This window comes from Diadema antillarum, unplaced genomic scaffold (assembly GCF_040938485.1).
Source record: "Diadema antillarum isolate AM-2024a unplaced genomic scaffold, OU_Dant_1.0 seq00000429_RagTag, whole genome shotgun sequence".
Classification (NCBI taxonomy): Eukaryota; Metazoa; Echinodermata; class Echinoidea; order Diadematoida; family Diadematidae; genus Diadema; species Diadema antillarum.
The window spans coordinates 438,491-461,114 of NW_027271410.1; the positions used below are offsets into that span (position 1 = coordinate 438,491).

A 22,624-nucleotide genomic window follows, 5' to 3' on the forward strand; every position below is an offset into this window, starting at 1 on the left:
CGATCCGCGGCTGAGACCACCTCCAGAGCGAGGCCAAATGCGAGGCCAATTTTGGCCACGTATTTGGCCTTTTGCGCGTTTACACTGAAGCGGGGCTGGGCTCGGCCGCGGCTCGGCCACGGCCTCGCCTCGCACTGTAAACGGGGTCATTGACGTTTTGCCAGATTAACAAAGATTACTCCTTGTCACTCTGAATAGGATTACAAGTCACAAACAGTTCATCGCTCATTATCCTAAACATAACTCAGTTTTCTGCAATATTTCTCAAATCACAACATGGCTGCTGCCTGTAACATTCAAATCATCAGTCCTTGTACCAGAATCCATTTTAGCAGTCCAAGTCGTGATTAACAAGTTACACTCCAAATATCCAGGTCTGGAGTATTGTGCTCAGGGAAACATCATGTTTTTGCTGTCAACCACTTCAAGTTTGTAACTGGAGTATTAATGCGTGTTTGTGTTTATGACAAACAATCTTTTGATGATGATTATGAGCTTCAAAGCATGGCATTGTTTTGATTGAGATAGTGATTCAGGTTGTAACTTTATCCAAGGTAATTAGAAAAACTGATGTCAAATGTTAAAGAGCATGCAATTTTAGGATGAATTAAAAATGTATTGAATGGAAATCAGTTTTCATATGGCTGACATATCTAAAAATAAAGAGGTTTTAGTAAAAAGTGTGACTCATCTTCCATAAGAACCTTTGTTTTGCTACAACTATGACTGAAGGTGATTAACCTCCCTGCTCAAGAACCTCAGACCCCTATTAAAAAAAAAAAAAATCCTATAGATATCACACACATAAAATCTGACCTTAACACAAAATCTAGCTTAAATGTTTCAGCCTGATAACAAAAGAGTGTTACCAAGGCAATGCTTTTATCTGATATTAACACAATGGTGTCTTGCACATCTATTCCTTTAGATCATATATATGTGCTAAATTAGACCTTAATTACTTAAATGCTGTGAAGGTAATAAATTCACTAGGTTTTGACAAAACTATGGTTACCATGGCAACACTTTGTTTGCTAGACATAAAAACTGTGTCTCCACATCTTTACCTCAATGCAATAATATACACCAAATTTTAATTCAGTAGCATCAACACTGTGAAAGCAACTCACTCTGCAAAATTTTAAAGAAAATATACAGTCACCCCGACAACACCTTGTCAGATAAAAACACAAAGAAAGTCTTGCGTAAGTAGACCATACATGTGATACCAAATTTACAAGGTTTGATAAAATTGTGGTTACTATAGCAAATGCTTGTCTGGCAAACACAAAAATCAGATCTTGCATTTTATATCTCAATGCCATAATGTCCACCAAATTATATTCCAATGGCTTGAAAATTTTAGCATTAATTCACTCCACAAGATTTCTAAGAAAACATGTAGCCACCATGGCAATGCTTTCTTGGGTACAAACACAAAGAGAGGCCTCCATAAGAACACAGGCATCATTATGCACACCAAATATGAAATAAATTGCTAATGAATAGCCCTACTGTGGAAGCTGTCAATTTCATCATGTACCCTAAGTTTGATTTCAATTGCTTACAAACTTTTAGGAGTTTGTGACGCAAGACTGGATTCCACATTTGTTTTACAAAACCCACAGTTCTTTAAAAATAGAAAGATTAAACGAGAACTTACCGTTCTAAGTTTGAGATTTATTCTAATGAGTAATTTAAAGGGACGCATACTATGAGATCCTGCTCCCGCATACGCCAACAATATTCAAAGCAACAACGTGCCCACAGTCACAAGAATCAGGAAATTGCATTGGCATGCAAAAGATGTGTACCAATTGATACCATCATAAGGAAGATTAGACACACTATAAAATCAAATCACCTGGTGTGGCTGTTAATCTGGTCAGTTCAACCTGCAGGTAAATATCTTTACTCTCAGGTAGTATGTGCTGCATACTACATTGTAGATCTGTTGGCATTCAGTACCCCAACACAGCCACACCAAATGTTTGTCTTTCCAAGGGCTTATTGTAATATTTGCGAAATGTTTTTTCCCCAAGACCAGCCAGTTTTGCTTAGAAGCTCATCTACCGGAACCTCACTCCTCTTTGCGGCAGAGGTAGCTGTTACTCTTGTTGAGTGACGCTTGAATGTGTCCGTGTCAATTCCGACTGTTGACATCATGGTGCGGAGCTATTGCAAAATCGCTGCTAGCAACTGAAGAGTTGCTTTTTACTTCCTCCTAGTTGCTCAGTACGTTGGACATACTGATGCAGACACCGAAGCACACACAAGCACCGATCCGCTGGGAAGGCTTTCAATTTAATGTGTCTGCAACGACTCTTATTTCTCTGCTGGTGTTCCCTTAACAGAGTGTCAAATGGAAAAACAACAGAACTCTCTTTAAAAATCATATTGTCCAGTGATAAAAGAGATAGAGATTGCACCCTTGGTGCACATACAAGTGCCATTATTAAACATGACCACTTTTAGCATCAGTTGCATAAGTGAAAGTGAGTTTACTGGCGACATTTTTTGAAAATAGTTTAACAGCACTTTATTATCCCAGATGTGACTACATCTTGCTACAGGAGGTCTAAGATAAAAAACTCCTTTGAAGAACTGGCATATCACAAGATGTGATCCCACTGTGTCAGAACCATCAAGCACCACCAAAGTAGGTAGTGCACTTCCTGCTCTATTAAAATAACTGTGACTCGCTCCTTGTTGGTGAAACAACTCTGTGAAGACATCCCAAACCAGGCTTGCTGTGGTGTTAATGAAGTCAACCCATTTTCGTCTGCAGAAATCTTTCCAATTTTTAGGTGAAGACCCCATATTGTGTCTTGGTTGAGGATCTCCAAGATGCTGAAATAATGTCAACTGTCTTGTCACTCAGGCCTGTGTTTTTGTGCTGTCTCCGCAAATCCTGCAACACAAAATTTCAAAACGGTGATTAAATGGATGTGAGGTATTGGAGACTGGAATCTTTAACAGATCTCTGCTCTTTTGCAGGCAGAGGGGCTCCCCAACTATTAGCTGTTTAAGTCGTGGATTCCAAGCTTGTGTGAGCCAATTCGGAACAACTAGTATCCCTATTGCTTTGTCTGCCTGTATCTTTTGTAAGCATTTGATATTAAACAGAAAGGCGGGAAGGCATAAAACTTTGGCGGACCCCAGTCTGTCAGAAAAGCATTGACTGATTCTGCTTCTGGCTCTGGATACCATGAAAAATATTGAGGTACTTGTGCATTCATTCTTGATGCAAAGAGATCAATTTCAGGGGTACCAAAATGATCTACATCTTTGAACACCTCTCTGTCAAGCATCCATTCAGATTCATCATTAAATTTTCTGGACATGGTGTCTGCCTGGGTGTTAAGCTACCCACGGAGGTGCCTTGCAGTAAGCCATATATTCCTCTCAAAGCACCATCTCCAGATCTCCAGATTTACATCCTCCCATATTGTTTAAATATGCCACAGCTGTGATATTGTCTAGTCTGATTAATATGTGCACATCATGCATATCAGCACAAAGGGCCATCAATCCAAACTCTGCCATTAGAGTTTCCAGGAAATTAATATCATTATTTCTTGCCCTGACCATTTCTTGTTCATTCCATCTTCCTCCTGCCTTTATGCGAAGGTCACGAGCACCCTATCCAGCCCCACGTGCATCGGTGCATATCCATGTTGCAGTCCTTTCCGCTGTTTTGGAGATTTGAATCCTTTCACATCTAGAATCTACCACCTTAGATTCTGCTTAGCATTCTCAGATAAATGCACTGGACTGTCAAAATGACCCCTATTCCTCTTGAGAGCATTCATCTTATCCCCTTCTAGGAAGTGATAATGGAGTGGCCCATCCTGAATAGCTGGGAGTGTAGAAATGTTTTTCCCAATCATTTTGGCAACATTGCGGACTGACAGCTTATTCTGCCCAAGAAGGTCTGAACATGCCTCAACTGTATTTCCTCCTCCTTATTTTCTGGGAGTCAGATAGTCACTGCATGGGAGTCCAAAGTAAATCATAAGAATTCAATTACTTGGGCTGGTAGGAGTACTGATTTTTCAGGGTGAACAAGGAAACCAAGTTGAGAAAATAACCTTGTAGTTGCTTGAACTGCTTTATGGGTAAGCTCTGCATTTTTTCCTATTATGATGGTATTGTCCAAGTACCCGACAAACACATGCTCTTCCTGCTGCAGGGAAGCAGAAACTGGTTTGAGAAGTTTAGTGAATAATCTAGGAGCTGTGCTCAGACCATTTGGGAGGACCTTAAACTGACACAACAGCCTTTTATTTGCCATACGAAGTTCAGATATTTCTTATGGCTATAGTGTGGATTGGGACAGAGCACAATGTAATAGGCATCCTGGAGGTCGACTGAAGCAAGGAAACAATTAGACGAGACCAAATCCATGGCCACGTGAATACCATCCATTTTGAAATGTTGGTTAGTCATGTACTTATTAAGATCTGACAGATGTAGAATTATTCTGAGGCTGCCATTTTCCTTAGGCCTTGTGAAAATGTTTGACACAAATTTTCCACTTTCATGTGTGTATGGTTTGATCATGTTCTTAGCCACAAGTTTTTGTATTTCTTCCTGAATGGCTTCTCTTTCTTCATTGTGTTTCTGATACTCAAAGATAGGATAGGATCTCGATGGTGGTCCAAGCTCTGGGTCAAACTCAAGTTCACACCCCTTTTGCTTATATCTGACAAAACGAACGGGTCGGATGTTATTTTGCACCACTCATCGTAAAATTGCTTCAGTCGACCTTCAACTTGAGAATTATGCATAGAGTGATAATATGGATAACTCACCTGTTCAAGGCAAGCTCCCGTTAGACTCTCCTTGGAGCCTGGAATAACCCTGGCCTCTGCTGTGAGGGGTAGGGAAGAGGTCTGCTCTTTGTGGCTGGAGGTGCCGCCTGGCGTCTGGCCCTGAAAATGTGCCCCTAAAAAAGGTCGATTTGAGGTCCCTGACTGTGGCGTATCCCTGTGGAAATCCAGACCGTATCTTGGTATCTGTTGCGTGAATACAGGTGAAAACCGCAATGCCCTCAGAAATATCTATGTTGTCCTCACATGACACCTTCGGTGGCCTTTTGTTATTCTTGTAGGTCTTTAACTTGTTTGGGCAAGTCATCTCCAAAGAGAGATTTCCTGATTGGTGTTGAGGGTTTGCACAAATGCGTGAATCGTGAACTCATTTCAGGGCGAATGAGGTGTTTTCTGATGCAGCTCAGCTCAAATGTAGCATTACTGAGAAGAGCAAGAGTATCTTGCTGCTATTCTGAAATATCCGTGGAGTCACCCATGCCCATGAAGGCAACAAAACCTCTGAAGAGAATGTTGAACCCGCTGGAGCTTCAAGTCTCTGCTTTTTGTGCCCAATTTCAAGTTCTCTCAAATGCAAAGATTAACTCTAGGTACATCAAGTAGGATGCAGTTGTTTGGGGAAGGATATTTCTTTGCAGTCTTGTCCATAGAGTTTTTTTTCCAATTGATGAGTAAGCATGTACAGGTGTACGTGACTGATTGTGCACACATTGTCATCAACAGTCTCACCAACCTCACTTGGGCAAGCAAATTCACGGCGAGAGAGGGCACACTTGCCACAGGATCCGTCTCATGTTCCCCTGTGGGGAAAGAAATGGTAGAACTACTTCCCTCTTCAATGTACTGATCATCATAATCACTCTCGTGTTCTCTTTCACAGTCGTAAGTACCTCCTTGATAGGCAGAGCAGCCGACATCATGGCGTGCAGAGTCTGACTAACGACGTAAGCTGGAAGCTGATCTGCTGCTGGGCAAGGGTGTAGACGGGAGATGATCAATCACTTTTGCGAGCAAAACTTCAAGGTTCTGAAGTCTTTCCTCCACACAAGAAATGTCTGAAGAACCTGCGGTAGTGGTAGAAATGCTCTTCCTTTTCCAAGATTTCTCTTTCCCTTTACTTCCACCAGCTTTTGCTGCGGGCAGTAACAAACGCGTCGCACTTGATTTGCTGTTCATGCTGTCTGCGCCCACACCTGGCTTTATCGACATTTGGGCAAAAGTTCCGGGGGCAGAGCGCGTCTGTGCCAGCCTCACTTTTGCTTCTACGTTGCATTCCATGCGGGCTGATACGTCCAAGAAAACTAACGAAAATTTTTTCCCCTAAACAGTAGAAATACGATCAAATCAGCTTTCCACATGAACTACTAGCATCCAAACCAAAACGTAGGAGCTTGAAATAATGTTGATGTCAAGAAAACACAATGATTCAACACAATTTAGAAAACTACTCGGCAAGAAAGATTTTAGAACAGCACATATTGCAAGCGAACTGTTGGCGCATGCGTGAGCGGGGTCTCATATTATGCCATATGGAAAATTACAAATTAAAATTTCCGCTATATACAGTAGGACCATATATGATATGGTCAAAGGTACATTAACAAATAATAAATAATCATTCAGGTATTTCAAATTGCATAAGTAATTCTACAATAATAAGATCTGTTAAACTTTTGCTTTTGCAATTATGATGAATATTGTTGACTCCTCATATAAATACTACTGAGTGAAGAGGAAGGAAATTTCAAGACACCATGATGTTGCTCATTTAGTATCATCTGATATGAAGTGTCTTGCATGCCACACAGTTTGATGCGGAGTTGACAGTCATCCACACAGTTGAGATAATTGTGATCCACAGGTGGTTTGATTTATTTGGGCCTTCAACAAGCAGACTCTCACCCCTGTATCACATCAAGAGAACAATGTGAAGCTGGCAAGTTCTCTCCAATCAGCAATGCCTGGCCAAAAAGAATGAAAGACACACTGTTACCAAAGCAGGAAGTTCCTCTTTTAACATCGTCAAACATTAGCATAAAAATTACATCTGTTGTATACTGGGAGAAAAGTATACATATCAGTGTGATAACTGTTAATGATATGGTCTTTTAACTTTCAAAGACTTTTTTATATGTATTTCAGACACATTGGCCTGAATTCATGAAGGTAGTAATGAAACCATGTTTTAAACCATGGACAACTTCTATGGAGCACCAAGTGCCACATGGCCCATAGTAAAACAAGGAATGTTCACGTGCATATCCAAACTCACAATTTTTTTGAACATGGTCAGAAAGATTTCACAAAACTACATGGTAAATACTTCTCAACAAATACTCTGTACAAGTACAAACACTTATTTCTACATATTGCATTTCATATAACACACATACTGAATTCTGATCTCGACTTTGAGTAAAATTAAGCCTGCTTTTCTCAAAAATTGTAGTGCCTGCTAAAAGAAAACTTGTATAGAAATGAGAGAACCATGATCTTGTGCTCACCAAAGTATCGCTAGTTCACTTTCCAAGCAAACTTGCAGACTCTAACCTCAAACATAGCGAAGTTGGGGAGGGGTAAGGCAACATTGAGAGCTGAAAATATGGTGTCCATTTGCATATTCTGTCACACTAGAATAAGCACCTATCAAAAACACTGTACACACAAAGTTTGACTATGCAGTTGGCAGAAAAAATATTGACAAATCTATCATTTCTCATCCTATTTGTGTGTGTGGAAAATTCCTTAATTCCCCCCCCCCCCTCTCCCCAATTCTGCCATTAACAATGAACAAACTTAACTTGGAATAACAACCATCAATGTACAAACTCAAAGTACAGCATAAGTTAGTTCTATCACTTCTAATTTTAAAGAAGATTTTTAAAGAGTCCTTAATTTTGGTGCCTTTGAGCCTGCCAAGTTTGGTGAAACTCTATTATGTGGTTCCCAAGAAAATCAACATGTACAATTTAGGCCCCTATTTGGACCCCTCCCAACCCTGTACTGGGTGCCGGCACTTGTAATTTTGACATGAACGAACTTCAAATTACAGTCAACGTGCACTACCAGTAACAACTTAGCTCTATCACTTTTGGCTCTAGAGAAGAGAAATTTTTAAAATTTCTCAATTTGGGGGCAAACCAAGAGTGACATGGTGCCCATTAGAACTTAAATCCTATCCAACAGGGCACCTTACCAGCCAAGTTGGGTGAATATTGGGCATGGAGTTTTCAAGAAAAATGAAAATGTTCAAAGTTTATGCGTGATGCACAATGGACGGATATCAGATGAAAAGTGATCACGGCAGCTCACTTAAGCCTTTGGCTCCAGTGTGCTGAAAAGAAGAGGGTTCAAGAACAGAAAAACTTACCTCTGCAACACTTGGATGAAAGGACTGACATGTCAGGCACACACACAGGCCAGTTCAACCTTAAACAGGCAAAAGAAATGCAATTGGATATTGATCATAGAGGTATAATCCAAGACTGATCTGTTGTTCGACAAGTTCTTTGCTTGCACAAAGACTTTTTTTACTTCAATCCTTTTTTACTTCAATCACATCACTATAGATCATAATGTATCACCACTACTGAGTTGTTCTTATTGTTCTATACTGTCTCCTATTCATACTGTTCTGTTTACCTCATTCTGTATTACAAAAGGAAATATGATGACAAACGAAAGTAAATATTAATTGATTTGAGTATACCACATTACTTTGCATAAACTCATGACAGTACTCATCAAAACTGTATTCTAATAGCTTCATGGTAACTGTAGTAAAGTGGAATAACTTCAGTGTGAAGTGTATTGATACCTGTGCTATATACATGGTCAATCAATGTATCACCTTCTGTCGTAGCATCAAGTACATGTTGTTGATATCCATAAGAACACATCAATTTATGCACACATGAATTACTTGAACCTTGTCTGAGATTTTCATTAAAGTCACCGATAACTATGCGTTTTGTACATCTTTGCTGCAATTCTATGAGTAATCTCTTCAGTTTCTCACAAAATTGTTTCTTGTCATATCTAGGAGGTCTATATATCACTGAAATGAGACATGAAGGACAAGTTACTGCAAATGTAATATATTCTAGATTATTGACATGTAAATCCAGCCTACTAATAGATTTGATTTTACTATACACTGCAACTCCACCATGTGCTTGATTTTTCAGTGCAGAAAAAAAAGGACTGTCATCAGAATAAGATTCTGACCGAGGCTGATTGTACATTTTAAACTGATCTAAATTCACATCAAAAATGTCATCATTAATCCAGGTTTCTGTTAAACAAATAATATCAGAATTTCTAAATAGGAAATTTGATTGGATATCTTTGAAATGTGCTTTAAGACCTTGAATGTTATGTAACATTATACACATAGTTGCAACGGAGACATCGTTGTCTATGTTCTTTTCATCGACAAATGTTGGCATGTTCTCCAAGCTTTCTTTAACAGCTGGATTGCAATACATAACTTTTGGATCAAAATCTTCAATTGTTAGTCCACATAATGATGTAACACGGCTCAGAGCTACATATGCTTGTCCAGGCAAAAATATATTTTTTAGAGAAACAACAGCTTTTTCCATTGTCATGCCTTGTACTTTATGGACTGTGCATGCATATGCTAATTTCAAGGGAAATTGTTTCCTAGTATATTTTTTGCCAATTGATTCCTGTTGCATTTCTATTGACTGAATTCCTACTTTTTCATTGTCAAATTTAACCAGCACACTAGTAGGTCTCACATTTTCATTCACTCTTACTATGTCAGTTACAGTGCCAATGCAGCCATTTGATAAACCTTTGGTCACATTCACATTTTTGATAAGCATCACTCTACAATTTTCAGCAATCCAAAGATACGCTGGCAAGGAAGCTTTAGTACATCTCCGTGGCTTGTCACATCTTTTGTTTTTACCCTCATCACCGAGTTCAGAATCTTCTGCATCAATACATATGATATTTGTGCATTTCTTGTGAAGCATTATTTTATTCCAGTCATTTACTTGTTTGTTTGAAGAATATATGTGCAACGCATCCTCACATTGTTCTCCAGTTTGGCATGATTGAAGAACTGCTATATCATCAGTAGATAATTCATCTTTCTTTTCTTTTATCCTTAATTTGTTCAAAAGAACAGCAAACTCTGCATCATCCTTTTGTCTCATTATTTCATCCAAGTTAATTATAGAGAAGTTGTCTGTCCATAAAGAACTTTGCAGTGTATCTTTATACAATGGAGCACCTTTTACTGGGGGTAACTGATAGAAATCTCCAACTGCAATAACTGAAACCTTTCCAAATGGAGCATCACCACGTGTCTGCTTTATTTGTCTTAAACGTCCATGTACATACCACAACAACTTCTGATCAACCATCGATATTTCGTCAATTATTAGTATCTGTAATTGACCTAGCTGATTACGTAAATGACTTATCTTTTCTTCTCCAAGGGGTTGGTAAGGTAGTGTAGCAGAAATGGGTATGGACAAAGCATTATGAATAGTACTACCATCAATGTTGTAAGCTGCAATTCCAGTTGGAGCTACTTTCATAATTGAAACATCATCAGGATTGTGCATCATTCTGCTAAGAATTCTTGTTCCTTCATTACATATGCATTTCACTAGATGACTTTTTCCTGTTCCAGCACCACCTGTCACAAATATTTGAAATGCTGTAGGTTCTTTTCCATTAGCTCTGTCAAGACACCATTGTCGTATCTTGTAGAACACCTTTTGTTGCTTGGTATTTAAAGTTCTTAATAAGACATTACTGTCTTCTCTTGAAATGGTACATGAGCGAAATTCTATGCCGTATGACTCTTTCTCCTTAGATTTAGATTCAAGATCTGGGATTCTAAACTCATTGTCAGCATCTTCAACTTCTTCATGGGTTTTTGCTGTTTCATGTCTTTCGACTTCTGTTTCTGGACAGAGTAATCCCCATGCATCTTCTTGTGGACCAAATTTCTCAAGATATTGTTGTGCTTGATCAATTGTATCAGCATTTTTCTCAAACTGCCTGAGATTTTCATTGACAATACTTTTGACACTTTCCATGTTCTTATTAAATATTCGTACAGACCCAGATTGATAAAATTCCTGATATGTCACAAATTGATCAGGTTTTAACTGTTTATCAATACGAAATGGCAAAAATAGTTGCAAGATACTCTGATAATATTTTTCTGGCGATACATTCGGTGAAAAGCGAGGATATCTCACTACAGCATCCTTGGTTCTTGATCGTTTTTGCACATAGCCCAGCTGATTTCTCAATTTGAAGACTTTCTGGTTCTGTTTCTTACCCTTTATATCAGATTCACTGAGTAGTCTATACTTTGAACAAAATGTGGCTAAACACATATTTTCAAATTCAAAACCATCAGGTCGGGCTTTATATTTATCAATTCTGTTTGGCATCCATGGACTCCTATCATCATCGTCTCGTCTGCTTTGAATAACACTCAATGGTAAACTCATTCTCACAGGATTTGGTCCAACAGGTATAAACTCTACTTTTCTTGAGCACTCTTTCAATCTCAGGCTACAAACACGATACACACTTTCTTGCGCTGAAACTTCACGGTTTTGCATGTACACATGTCCTATTTCTTTCATGCTTTTCCGAGCATCTTCATTGCCCTCTTTCATTTCACTTTCTGCATTTTTCAATAGCAAACCCATCTCTCTTTCTGCTTTTGACATGTATGACACAACATAAACAATGCAGGCATACTCATTTGTTATATACTGCAAATCCATATTGGCATTCCAAGCTCTCAGTAAAAATGGATTGTATTGATTCACCCATATGTCTTTTGGATCTCTTCTCATGACTATATTTTCTTTTGTAGCTACAGCATTATAGGCATCTTCAAATTCCTTTTGACACATCTCAAGAGCTTCAAAGAGCTGTCTAGCATTATCATATTTCCCTTCCATACATGATGAATGCTTTACAGTAGACAGAACATCTTGAGCTTCATCTGTAACTTCCAGATTATCATCAGGCTTCACAACAAATGTTTTCTCAGAAGGTGGTCTTGGAAAATTAAATCTACAGGTAGTTCCCTTTTTCTTGCATGATTTTGAATGTTTCTTTGAGTGAAGCTGAACATTCTTCACTATTTCATATAGTTCCTCATCTTCATCCTCACATGGAATGTTGCATGAAATGTACTTATCAATAAAATCTACGACAGTTTCATCTTTGTCGACACCCAAGTTAGGCGCATTTTCGACCCAGAATAAACAGTGTGTGTGTGGAGATCCTCTCTGTTGAAATTCAATTCTGTAGAAGTAGTCAATTATCTTGCCAATAGGTTCTGCCACAGAAAGAATCACTTTGTTCAAAAATGCATGAAAGCGTTTGTCAAACATACGAGCTACGGTCACTGGATTTGATTTTAATAGATTACACTTATCTGTCCAATCTAGATCATTTGCTTTTCTTCTATCACCTTGTTGATTAAGCAATGTATTAATAACTTCAGGCCATCTCATCTCAGCTGAGGAAAACGACGCAAACCATGTAGGTTTTCCAAGTTGTCTAACCATTGCTAATACATCTTTTTGTGTAGATTGCCAGTATGGAGGTGTTCCCCGTATTTGTTTCAGAAATTTGTATCCTTTATTTGAATCCAGTATCTCATGAAGTTTTCTTGCATCTTTTAGATCCGAACACTGCATCGATGTGGAATTATCAATTTCCCCTGAGCTTTTTCTGAGAGCTATAGACACATTAGAAAGTATTTGTTGCAGTTCATAAATACACTGAGCATAGAAGATATATTCTGTATTTTTTGCAAATCTGTTATCTACATGCATCAGACGATTATGCAAATAACGACCAAGTGTTACTTCAATGAACCTGGTATCATGAAATGTTGGCTGGCCTGTTGGAAATAGAGCAGGAAAACATTTTGCCTCATTACTTTTATCCATCAACAGTGATACAGGACTATTCTTTTCACAAGGTGCACAACATATAATATCATCGAAAAACTGATCAAGCACTTCTTGCCTCATATCAACCTTCTGTAAACATGTGTCCAACTGAACGCCTTGTAATCGTTCATCATGATCATCCTCTATGTCATCGTAATCATCATTAGATTCACCTGAATTCAACGGTTTAACACAAGCTGTTTGACTATTTTCCTCTGATAAATCAGAATTCCATTCATTATCTATAACAATATCAGAATACCATTTATTATTCTTCTTCAAATATTCCAATGCAACTAGCACATTCTTTTTCTTGACAAACTGATATTCATAATGTCCTTTGTACGACAATTTCCTCTTCAGTTTTACACGTATCAATTGATCATCAGTTTCTGGTCGAGGTAATATCTTTACAGTTTCATCTGTGCGTGAAGGCACACAAACTGTTGGGCCATGTACTCCATATTGTCCTCCTTTAGGCAGGTTCAAAATTTTCATAAATGGAATGTTCAATGCAATTAAATGCATTTCCAACTTATTCAGATTATCAAGTTCCACAGGAATAGCATGTAATTCTAAGTTATTTCTGCTAGCTTCAGCAGGCATATTACCAGCTAATAATTTCCTGTGGCAAGTGTAACAAATCCATAAAGAGTTTCTTGGTGACTTTACTATTTGACAGTCAACATCACAGTCATCACTGCATGTATGCAAGTACTCCTCTTTTAAGCATTTTGTATCGTTATATTTTGCTTTTGTGCACTTCAATACTTGATTTTTGAATAATAATTTCAAACATACACAACATACATATTCAGGGCCATGTGAAATAGTTTCCCTAAACCTTTTCAAAACATGATCACAATTTCTCATATTCATTTTCTCTTGCTTTTTTCGTTTCACATTTCTCATCGCAACCTGCTGTCTGTACACAGAATTTGTCTTGTACTTAATGTTTGAAACTTTTCTCATATACTTCTTAAGCCTCTCTCTGAATAAAGCATTGTTTTGATATTTAGCTTTCCTCATTTTCTTAAGTTTCTCTCTGAATAAAGGATTGTTTTGATATTTAGTTCTCCCCAGTTTCTTAAACCTCTCTCTGAATAAAGAATTGCTTCGATATTTAGCTTTCATCAATTTCTTAAGCATTTCTCTATAATGAACATTGCTTTCATAGTGAACTTTTCTCATTTTCTTCAGCCTTTCTCTAAATGCAGCATTTTTTTGGTATTTGGATTTCATCTCTTTCCTCATCCTTTCCTTGACAATTTCTCTGTAAGTGGGATCCAAAGTGTACTTGTCCCTTTGTCTCTTCTTAATTTTCCTTTTCTTTTGTAACCTGTAAGGAACATTTGTTTGATACTTCACTTTCTTTGCAGCTGCTTTTTTAAGTTTGCGGAACAGAAAAGGCTGATCATTTGATAAAAATTCTGCTTCCAACTGCCTTTGGTCATTTTTTCTCTTTTCTCTCTGTGCTCTCATTCGATCTCTATTTTTTCGTCTGGTAAGATTAGTATTACTTTTTTTTCTTCGTTTTTTCCTTTTTGTAGTTTGCATTGTAGTTTTAACATCTTCAGATTTTTCAGTGTGCCTACTCACTTTAACTGCAGGTTCCATGTCATCCTCTAATACTTCATTGTTTAACACATCGAGTTGACAATCATCGACTTGTTTTGCAACTTTCCTTTTTATTGAAAGTTTTTTCTTTTTTGTCACTGGTGTTTTCATATCAGTAATATTTTGTGATGTTGACGGTTTTCGACATGAACTTGACATTTGGATCCTTGGACATACAGATTCTACAACATCGTAATGATTGCCATTTGAGTGTTGCAAGTAAATACCTCTTTGTGATGTAGCAATTCCAAACTGAACTTTGCTTGCACCAAATAATTTCCATTTTGAACCATTATCTTCATATACATAAACATCGGTATCTAGTAAATTTGATAAGGCCATCATTTCCAATTCTGTAGCCCATGTGCCGTTGTTGAATACTCTTTCCTTTGCAATGTACTTTATAATATCTGTGTACCCTGATCTTAAAAGACTTACATAATCTCCCTTGTTTTGTAAAATATGCATAACTATTGCTTTTCGAACATCATGGTGTGAATCTTCCTTGCCACATATGACATATGATATAGCTCTGTAAAAGCAATTTCCATCACCAGTAACTCTATAGACAGTCAATGGTTGTGTCAAGATAGTAATATCATCGTTTTCCACCATATCTTTTTGCATATCAGTACTGCTATATTTGTCATTAAACTTTATTCCTAATTTGCGACAAAACTTCTCTCTATCAGATTTATTCACAGGACTGTACTTGAGTTCAATATTTTTTATTTCTCCCACTTGTTCCACCTCAAATGCATCAATGTGGACATTTACTGTCTGTTCACAGGTGTTTTGTAATGGGATTTGTGTCTTTTGCAGGTTTGACACCATAGTTTGTTTTGATGTCATTTTCCTCATTCCAACACTACATTTTTTTAATGTTTGGGTTTTAGTAATCTTAGATGATAAATCATGGCTTTCCTTCTTATTTTCTACACCAGCAACTGAACTCACATGAAACACAGGTAATTTCTCATCCAAAGTACTAGACTGAACAGTAGTTACACTTTCCACTGCATCAAAATGATTGCCTCCAGTGAACAAAATATATATGCCTCTCTCAGTTGTTACTTTGTTGTAGTATCCAGGTTTCCTTGCAGACAATATTTGCCAATTTTTTGTTCGATCATCATACACATATATATCACGATCTAGCATATGTGCCATTGAACTAATATCAGTGTGACCAGCCCATGTTCCTAAATCCATCAATTTCTCTTGAACTACAAAGTCCCTGACACTCTGATATTTCAATGTGTCTATTACATTTTTGAATAAATCACCCATTTCCAGTAAATGTGCCACATTGGATTTCCTAAACATGAAATGGTTTCTTTCGCTGCCAGTAACTACATGAGCAATACTTCTGTAAAAGCAGTTGCCATCACCCATAACTTTCTTGATATTTGCAGGTTTCCCAATATACAAACTTTCATTTCTATCCTCCATTGATTCATTGGCAGTACCATTGTAAGTGACATTCAAATTATTGCACAAACACTGCTTGTCTACGTATGTAATCGGCACAAATTTGAAATTTCGATCTCTTCTTTCTGTTGTCTTCTCAACTGAAACACATTCAACTTCATTCTCACTTCCATAGTCATCACTGTTCACATTGACTCTGTTTTCCTTTGTTTCATTTCGAGTGTTACAGCTGTCACTGTTAATTCCTTTAACATGATCACAATATTTTGAAATGTTGCTATTTTGATCATTCGTATTCCTACATGCAGTATTTACTGACTTTGATTTCTTGGGGTCGCTAGTTGTCAATGCATTTTTCTTAGAATTGGATTCTAATGCCAGACCAGTTAGTTCAAACTGAATAGTACGTAAATCACATGCCATTGATTTTGCCAAATTCAAACAGTGTACCTGTATACCTTGCCATGATGAAATGCTAAGCAAGACACTGCATCCATCTTGTACCAAGTATCCATCATGACTTCTGGAATGAGAATCAAATACATAATAACCCTTGTCATGTCTAATGATTGCAAATGTGCTCTCAGCAAAATTCATAAGACATGCATCATATCTGCACAGTTCTTGTTCTAATGCTTGCTTCAATGACAAAGCACCAAAATTTGACAAATTGTTTTGATTTCCATCTAAAACACCATATTTTGATTCAGCATAGGTTATTTGAAAGTTTTCATCCAGAATATGAAGTTCCTTGGGTAATTCATCTATCATTACAAGCTCTTCATTCAATGGTGAATCCTTCTTTATGTAATAATACAACTCATTCCCGAGGGTCAGAATCTGATCAAGATCACAAGGTCTCATTTCCATTCCATTTTTAGTTTGAGTGTAGAGAACTGCCACAAGAGAATTACATGCACATTGTTTGCCAGCAGTATAACCAAATCGTTGATCACCTTGATTAAAATTTCCTTGTGCGATTGTTTTGGTCATAGAATATGATTGCCTTCCACCACATTCAGAATCTGAAAGAGAAACAGGCTCAAACACACGTTCTTCAGTCTCTAAATTATTTGCAGCTGGTTCACCATCTAATATAAGTACTGTCGATTCCTGAACATCATATGAATAATGGTGGTCAACACTTTTGGCAGAATCATCATTCGTTACTATGCAACCAGATGAATTAGTATTTTTTACACGTTCAGGCAGGAATATCGATTCATTACAAACTTGAACACACATATTTTGTGTACCTGAAACAGGTCTGTGACATGGAGAGTGAACATTTACATTTGTAGTAGAATTCATAGAGAACAATTCCTCCACTGATATTTGACTGTCACCTTCAACACCTTTTGTTTCACTGTAACATGGGTTTAGTTCATGCACATTGTGGATTCTGTCACATTTCACTTTGGACATATCATTCGAGCCTGTGTTATCTCTACTTGTGGAATTACTGTCCTCATGGTCAGATATTTCATTCTTACACAACTTTTCATTCTTTGCTGCAAGTTCTCCTTCAGGAATGTCATGTTTCACCTTTTCATTATTACCCACCTGTGAGTCAGCATTTTTCACCGGTGGCACACTTTGTTTGTTGCGGATCTTCGTGAAACGACCTTTCTTTCTTGGTTGCTGTGCATTTCCACCACCATAGAGCCTGTTTACATTCCAAACTTCTTTTTCAATGTCTGTGGAAAGGACAGAGACACATGTAGCCTGATCACCATTCAGTACGAAACATTCATTAGTCATATTCGGAGTGCTTTTAGCCACATCAGCCCAACTCCTCTGTGTTTTTGCATAGATTTGCTCAGAGTATTTTTGCCATAACATGAGGTGACTGAACCACACTTTGAATATACATTCAACACAGATTCAGCATATACCTGCAGACTATCATTTTGTTCTGTGTCCAAGTTTGCATTCATATTTCGCTTCACGAGTTCACCATGTTCTTCTTGCCTTGTTTTCTACTTTCGATTTTTTGCCTTTGCTGGTCTTGGCTCTTCTCTGTTTTTCAAGATAGTAGTCTTTCATTGCTTTGCCAATGTAGGTCACACCAGGTTGGAGAATCACACCATTTACTGATCTCACTGAGCTCTTGTTACTGGTCTTGGTCTTAGGATTGTCAGTCATTGTTTGGGATGTTGTCAGTTTGGCCTTCTCAATCATTTTTGTCTTTCTTGATTTCACAGCTGTCCAACCATCATCAACTGCAGTTTCTAATGGTTGAAATTGCCTCGTAGTGAGATTTGTAGTGAATGACGAAAACTGATTCATCTCTGTCACAATTTGCTCTTTCCTCCCACACACACCATTTGTCATTCCTAGAACACCACGTTTTTTCTTTCTTTTCACATACCTCTTTTTTAGCCTCTTTGTTGGTTTCTTTCTCTGGTTGCTCTTGCATGATGAAAGTGAAACATCAACATGAAAATCTTCATCACCAAGGTCTTCGAGAAGCTCGTATCTATTGAAATGACAGGGAATGCCAATTTTGTCAAAGATGCGATGGGCAATATTATTGCTTCCACATGCTGAACATATCCAAATCAACCTTGCATCACACATTCTAGCCTCATGAGAAATAGCTCCTGTACACATCACATGAAACTGCTTGCCACAATCCTCACATGGTACTCTGCTTTCATTTTCATTGATCACATTGCAACATGCATCACATTCACTGACCTCTACATTTCTCATCAAGTCACAACTATGGAGGATATCTAGGATATCACCAATAACAATCTTGAATTCACTTGCTTCCATTGTCAAACTACAGGGCTTTCGATTCTTTGAAAGTATATGGTACCTATTACTAAATAAATGTATATCAACCAACTGTTCAATCAACACAGTTATATTCTTTGAATCACTATACTTTTAACAGAAATTTCAGCTTCAATTCTCTAACATTTAATTTGACCAAACTATGCCTTTATCTCGAGATTATGCTCTTTGCAATAAAGGTTTCAATTTTACCAATTATGCTTCTGCCTTAACTGCACAATAATCAGTCTCCCTTATATGTTTTTCTCTTAGGGTAGCACTTTTTTGCAACAAAAATTTCAATTTCACCAATTATTCTTTGTTTTCACTGACAATTAAAGAAACAGTAATGTTTCTGTTTTGAGATGACTCCTTTTGCAATAAAGGTATGTCTTTTACTAATTGTGCTTTTGTTTTCACAGCCCAATAATCATAAATAGCCCTTGAAGGTGCAATATTAATGTCTCTCCCTTCATTTACTATGACTAGAATGCTTTTATCTGAAGATGGCGCTCTTCAACTATTTTTTTATCCTATTAACAAATAACGAAAATTCAAGACTCAAGATACCAAAAAATATTTTTACATAAAATTTTTAGTACACCTCTCGCCTCACCTCATAAATTGTTTCTCACACTTTTAACAATTCCTTCAGAATTTCAACTCCTAGCTATTAACTCTTTTCAACTGTAGTTGAATTATTTGCAGCAACTTTCAATGCAGAATATATCAAATATCAAAGAGTCCTTGAAGGTGCAAATATTGTTTACCCTAATTACGTTCACGACACTATAATGCTTTCGTCTTAAGACGGCACTCTTAAGCAATCTTTCAGTGTATTCTGGACTCTTAAACACCTTTTCTCAAATTAACTGTTTCTGTTTTCAAGTTTTGCAGCAAACTTCTCGCCTTCTCTACAACTATTCTCTTTCCACAGTTTTTAACTATCCTTTTAAAGAATTAACTCTTTCATTCAAACACTCCTTAAAACTCTGTTATTCTGTTTAATTTTCACTCTTTTTTTGTCAACTCTCACTCTTCCTCTCGTTGATTTCACTCTTTTTCTCTTTGACTTTTTCTAACTCTTTCTGCCTCTAATTCTGAAACTTTCTCTCCTTCTGATACTGTCTTATTCTCATGCACTCAGAAGTTTTCTGTTCTCAGCTTTCTTCAAGTTCAAGTTAAGGTATTTCAGGTAAAGTTCAGGTATTTCATGTATATATCAGATATTTCAGGGATGAGTTCGTGAATTCCAGGATGAATTTCCAGATGTAATCTCAGTGAATATTCAGTGAATATTCAAGGATGAAGGTGAAATGGTATGAGATGAAATGTAGGATGAAGATGATTCAACAAATAACAAACACAAACACAAACGTACTTTCAACAAAGACCAACACAAATCTCCTTCCAAGGCAACCAGTACCTGCAGAAAGAAAAGAAAGGAAGAACACAAATATTACAATACCTGTACAGTGAACTCTCTAAAATTAGCACTGATGAAACGAAGTTCACTATAACAAGGTAATATTTTTGTGGTCCTAGATTGTTAATTTTCATTTGTGTTGTATTATTTTTGTAACCCTGATATAACAAGGTTTCATTATAACAAGCACATTTTTCTGGTCCTGAGGACCTTGTGTTAAGGAGAGACCACTAATAATGTAAGGTACACACATTCTGAAAATACATACTTGAGAGGAATATGACGCACAACGCCCAAATTTTTTATACAAATCTTTGTAAAATTATTTTACTGTTCCTACAATCTAAGCAACTCTTTTAACAAAGGAGAACCATCTTCTAAACTTAAAATCTTCATTAAAAACACATTTTTCACTGTGCACACATAATGTTATAACACGGTCAGTAACTCAGTGAAATTAGCCCAAAGTCAACCTTTTGATGTGTAATTGTGCGACTGCATATTAGAAAATAAATGACTTTTCTTCAATTACATTTCATGATTAAACAGGAAAGATACTTCTGTATGACAAAACAAGGTCCAGGCTAAGTAACATTATATTTCTTCCCCTGCATGCCCCCTAAAAAAAAAAAGGTGAAATGAAAGGGGGACAGGAATCACCCCTAGGGCCCTATATAGCACTCTAAAATACGCCCTCTACTGGTCGTGGTTTAAAGTAATGGCGTCCGCATGTCGCCCACAAGCGAATCACAGAAGGAAAGCCCCATCGGTAAGCCCTCTTAGCCAACGTCAACTCTTAACGTTGGTCCTTTGGAACTTAGCCTTCCTAGTAATTACATAGCAAATCATGATATGGCTCACACCTTGTCCATTCAGGAAACGCGGTCTAACGTTAAAAACTACGCAACTTCCTTCCTGATACTCCTGACATTTAAACGCACGGTGTACGCACTACAACAGCTTAGTACACGAATAGGGCCTGAGCTGTGGTGGATACGATGGGCATGATGAGGCCAGACACTACTGAACACATAAGAGTGATACTACTGATAGACTCTAACGTTTATAGTCACTAACACTAACAGCACCACGACTACACACATTTTTTGTTCTAAAAACCCAAATATCTGTGTTTAGGCATGCCGGCGTTTACAGACTAATACCCACCTGGTACTCGAACTCCAAACTAATCAAACCGTCAGTCTCCAGCAAAGGTCTTCGGAAGTCGTATTTGCGAGCCTGTGGCTGCGCTGTCACGCCAAGTATAAGTGTACGCTACAGACACACCATCTCCAACCCCCGTACTTACGCGTGGGGTAACGTACTACGTATATAAGCGAACCAAGTAATAAAGAGCATAGAAGCGCACGCGTGCGCTTCTATACTCTTTGGTACGTACACTCCACGCATGCATGCACTGTGTAGATCATGGAGGGAGCACCGCGAGACGCGATACCACCATGGAAAGCCCGGCACACACGCCCGAGAATTCGAGGGTGTTTCATAAAGCTGGGGGGGCGTTTCATCAACGAGTTCGTCGGAGGTTTTCACCGACAAATTTGCTATCAGCCAATCAGACGCAAGGATTTCAGTAGCTTTTAACAGTTGTAAGTGTAAATCACTGACAAAAAGTTTCATGAAACGGACCCCTGGGGGGCGTTTCATCAACGAGTTCGTCGGAGGTTTTCACCGACAAATTTGGTATCAGCCAATCAGACGCAAGGATTTACACTGACAACTGTTAAAAGCTAATGAAATCCTTGGTCTGATTGGCTGATAGCAAATTTGTCGGTGAAATCTCCGACGAACTCGTTGATGAAACGCCCTCCTGTTCGTAAAGTCACCAACAACTTTCGACCGACTGGTGATCTGGGGGGCGTTTCATCAACGAGTTCGTCGGAGGTTTTCACCGACGAATTTGCCATCAGCCAGTCAAACGCAAGGATTTCTGTAGCTTTTAACAGTTGTCAATGTAAATCACTGACAAAAAGTTTCATGAAAAGGTCCCCAGTTCTTGTGCTGAATTATTGAAATTCTGATAACTATAGCAATCCAGAACTGATCACCAGTCGCTCGTAAGTTGTTCGTAACTTTATATACGAACAGCTTTATGAAACAAGTTACGCACAACTTTGTCTTCACATACTACTATTCTCAAAGCTGCGGCGATGAATGGTACATTTCCCCCTTTCATGGGTAGCCGTTGACCGAAAAATCGGTCTGCTTAATTACTTCTTTCTGCAAATTTCTTTGCAGAAACGCATGAAAAACAGCCCCATCACCCCAATATTTTGCACATGTTTAGTTCATGTCACGTACATTATTTCACAAAATAACAACTACTTGATCGGACACCATCTTTGGTATGTAAATTAGGGACAAAGGTCACAATTTTCTCATCCTGCATCTTGGTGAATACATGTCCTATCTCTCCCATATTTCGCACACGCAAAGACCATTTTGCAAGAAACATCTCACAAAATAACTGCTTTTTGCTCACATACCATCTAGCCTGTGCAAAGTGGAGTCAAACGTACGCCATACGTACTGCACCAGGCACTTCTTTC

The 22,624-nt window shown here is 37.9% G+C and overlaps 1 long non-coding RNA gene across 5 annotated transcripts; it reads right to left on the reverse strand.

The window, feature by feature from the left end:
- Positions 1 to 35: 35 nt before the first annotated feature.
- Positions 36 to 21,315, reverse strand: LOC139732514 (uncharacterized). Of its 5 annotated transcripts, XR_011711030.1 has the most exons (7): positions 20,013 to 20,116; positions 18,222 to 18,329; positions 17,414 to 17,547; positions 16,309 to 16,373; positions 8,203 to 8,261; positions 4,815 to 6,793; positions 36 to 2,911 (listed from the first exon to the last, which is right to left on the reverse strand). It is a non-coding gene; the product is annotated as an uncharacterized lncRNA (long non-coding RNA). The 5 variants fall into 5 exon arrangements; XR_011711028.1 differs by having other exon boundaries at positions 36 to 6,793; XR_011711029.1 differs by having other exon boundaries at positions 36 to 6,793; positions 16,301 to 16,373.
- Positions 21,316 to 22,624: the final 1,309 nt, after the last annotated feature.